The sequence below is a fragment of the Petromyzon marinus genome, unplaced genomic scaffold (genome assembly GCF_048934315.1).
Source record: "Petromyzon marinus isolate PM22_M1 ecotype Great Lakes invasive population unplaced genomic scaffold, UKy_Petmar_22M1.pri1.0 PM_Scaffold_25, whole genome shotgun sequence".
Taxonomy (NCBI): Eukaryota; Metazoa; Chordata; class Hyperoartia; order Petromyzontiformes; family Petromyzontidae; genus Petromyzon; species Petromyzon marinus.
The window spans coordinates 465964-469790 of NW_027423224.1; the positions used below are offsets into that span (position 1 = coordinate 465964).

General features: G+C 45.8%; 1 long non-coding RNA gene across 1 annotated transcript; it reads left to right on the forward strand.

Moving 5' to 3' along the window:
* The first annotated feature begins 1516 nt into the window (after window positions 1-1516).
* LOC142923036 (uncharacterized) lies at window positions 1517-3337 on the forward strand. The gene is made up of 2 exons (XR_012940484.1): window positions 1517-1649; window positions 2507-3337. It is a non-coding gene; the product is annotated as an uncharacterized LOC142923036 (long non-coding RNA).
* The last annotated feature ends 490 nt before the right edge of the window (window positions 3338-3827 follow it).

The window sequence follows — 3827 nt, forward strand, 5'->3', positions numbered from 1 at the left end:
CGTTGTGTAAACTCCCTCGTTATAATGACTAATACAGGGTAAAGCACAGTCCGTGATAACAGCGTGAGATGCGTGTGTCGGCTGAACAAAGACTGAGGCGCGTGGGGAGCATCAGGAAGCATCCAGCAGCATCCCAATGCCTCGTGTGACGCTGTGCCCAGGCAGCCGAACAACTGCACATTCCTACTCGCGCGACGTGGTTCTGTTGACTCAATCGCGTTATATCCACTTAGCATCCGTGTCATAAAACGTGTTCCCTAATACATTCATCGTGCTATATCCAATTGGCGTTATGAAAACACGCGTTGAGGCAGAACGAACTCTATAAACTATTTTTATTTTACCAGGTGAGACCCACTGAGCTATGTGGCTGTTTTCCAGAAGCGACCTGTCCACAAATGATAGATCAGCTAAATGGCTAATCACGTTAGAAATGTGTAGCACCAGCCACAAATACTCTAGACATGGATCCCCTTTGACAGGGTCAGTGTCTACTTAGATTCACTCACTCCGCCTATTGTCATGCGGCGTGTGCAGCTGCGTCGTGACACTTGGTAGAGTGCTGTCTTTGAGGCAGAGAGCTTTACAACCGTGTGCAGTGGTTAATTTGCTTAACAGCTTTACACCGAACTCCTTGCTTGTGGTAAAACATGTTTGCGACTTTGCTGATCGAGAACTATGCAGATTTAGATTTATAGTAACATGTACTTGGTGTGAGATGAACTTCCAAATAATTTCCTTTGCTCAACATCTTGCAATTAATGTCTTTTTAAATGGTCAGCTTAAGTGATTCCGTGATGTTTATGTAACTTTACCATTAAGATAACCTATGGAGCACAATTATTTCAGTATTATTTTTCATAAGTAAACTTTAAACTGAACCCATATGTGATATTATATTGATTGATTATTTTATTTTTTAATGTAGTCTACATGCTCTTCTGGGGATATTACCCCACATTTACCATTCATTGATGTTCCCTTTGACATTGGTAATTGGCATTGTCACACCATAGTAATTCATGGGCAATTATGTAATTCGCTCTGTCTATCTCTCTCTGCATCTGTCTGTGTGGGTGTCTCTCTCTGCCGGTGTGTTTTTCTTTGTATGCGTCTTTCGTGTGTCTCTTTGTGTATGCCTCTCTCTGTGTGTGGATGTCTCTCGGTGTCTGTGTCTCTCTTTCCTTTTCCACGATGTGGTGTTGTATTTACATGCAAATTCTACCTCTAGCCCCGCCCACTTACTCTTGGGCTGAGCTTATCTCAAGCCAATATAACTTCTTGTTTCAGCAGCTTTCTCGCTATATTTTTTTACCTGATGATGGTTGCTTGTGTTGCGATCGAAACGTCGTGATCTATTATTTTTTCTACCTACGTGACTTTACCGAAAGAACCAAAGAGTATTGTGATTGTAATTTTGATTGTGATTGTTGTGGTGGAGGTGGTGATATTGATGGTGGTGTTAACGATAGCGGTGATTTTGGTGGTTGTAATGGTGGTATTGATGGTGGTAATGGTGGTTGACTATTACCCCTCTCGTGTCCTTCCACCACCAGGTTTAAGAATCTGCTGGTGTCTGTGCTGGAGGTGGACGTCGGATATCTGTGCAGTCTGGAGTGGTGGACAATAGACTTCTGCAGCTCAACCAGGTGGACGCACTGGGCAGGGAGCAAGATGGTGGTGGCCTTAGAGACCCACTTACTCCCACAGAGAGCCATAGACTCACTCACAGAGTGCACTCACACAGAGAGCCAAAGTCTCACTGACACAGAGCCATAGGCTCACTCACATGGAGACACATAGACTCACTCACACAGAGAACCATTGATTAACTCATTGTTTTTTTCGGTAAAGTCACATATGTAGAAATACCATAAAATTATATTAAAATAAATCAAGCACGACGTTTCGACCGCAACATAAGCGATCTTCATCAGGTGTAAAAACAAATAGCACATAAGGTGACATCAACGCAACACATAGAGAGTGTTAAACTGCACGGAGGTAAATACAACAAGAAGATGAGAGACGAGAATTCAAAAAACCTAAGAAAATTTTACGTGATGCAATACCAGTCGGCCAACGACACAGTTAGACACTTGCCTGGCAGACCACGAATTTCAGAAGAGTGCTAAATTTCGTGTTCATCCTCTGGGTTGAACATACCAGCATAGACAGAGTGAACAAATACGAGGTATAAGATAGCAGAAATACATATACAGGGACACAAGAGGTAAGAAGAGGAAAGACGGACAGAGAAGCAAGAAAAAAGGGGCCGGATGGATGAACAGACAGAGGCTTAAAATAAGTAGCAGAGGTGGGGGGAGGGGCCGAAGAAAGCAAGGGGCACCCCACCCCACCCACCCCACCCCACCCACCCACCCCACCCCACCCACCCCACCCCACCCCTCCCACCCCTCCCACCGATCCTCCCCCCAACCCTCCCCTCAACGCTCCTTTCACTCCTCCCGTCACCCCTCCACCCCTCTCCTTTCTGCTGCGTAAGGGCCAGAGGCTGAGAGCACAGCAGAGGAGGCTACACGGGGAACTGGGCCGCGTCAGGGGCGAGAGACGCGGGGCGACTCGACACTTCACAGCGGCCTTCATAGATGTGTACTGCTTCATTCATAGGAGCTCAATAACAGCACTTGCCCCACCAGTCTGTGGAGCTCCATGGAGGATGTTTGTGTCGGAGCTTGTGCTGTAGGCATAGACGACGCGCGACCGTGGATCCTCTATAGGGAGCGCGCGTCTGCTGTGGGTCGCATGGAGCTGCACGAGCGGACACCGCCGCAGCGATTCCCATACCGAGTCACGAGATAGGCGCTGGGAAACAATTGCGCTGAAGTGTGTTGCTGGGTGGATGAAGCGAGCACCACCATGGTGTGCTTGCCTTGTATGGTCAGTCGTGTGACTGATTATTATAATATATTAATTCACACCTGTGCACCGTGTCATGGCAGTTTCTCTGTTTTCCTTCATTGCATTTTTATTTCAGAAATATTTCACCTGCAAAATAGATTGAGTTTGAATATCTCATGCGAAAGGGTGCCCAGGGCATGTGGGGTCGTCCAATTGCACAGTGTTTAGCGCACATCACTACACACCCATGGACTAAATCCAGAGGCGAGTGACAAATGAATCAGTTCTGCCCCCCTCGCTTCACCAACCCGCACTAGTCGGCGTGGTGAAATATGGTAAAAAATCAACACGACCGACAGGGCATAGGGTGTCCATTATCCAGAAGGGCTTTACTTTATTATCACATCCACATCTAATTGTGGATTTGGTTATTTTTCTTTAGTTATCTTTGTTGTATAAATACAACTTGACAAGATGTGTACTGCTTCATTCTGGTACATTTACTGTTTTTCAGTGCATTTCAGCACTGGGTGTGTTTGTTGGATTTATTGTTTGTCGATTTTTCATTGAACTGACAAATGGTGTAACCTGGTCCCTTGGGTACCCAGGCCTTCCTATAGTATAACTCCAGGAATCGGCAGATTTTTATTTTATTGTACCAAGTAAGGACCACTGAGCTATATAGCTGTTTTTCAAAAGCAACCTGGCCACAAATCATAGCTCAACGAAGTGGCTTATCACGTGGAAATTTGTAGCAGCCAAATACTGTAAACGCATATTTCTAAATGTGGAGGGAAAAAAACTCGAGGATCCAGAGAAAAACCCACGCCACCACGGGGAGAATATGCAAACTCCAAATATCCAGGCGTTGGGGTTGGAATCGAACCCACGACCTCCTGCATTCCAGGTGAAGGGGATAACTTGTTGCCACCACTGAGCCCCTTGTTAATCTGATGTGGTATACT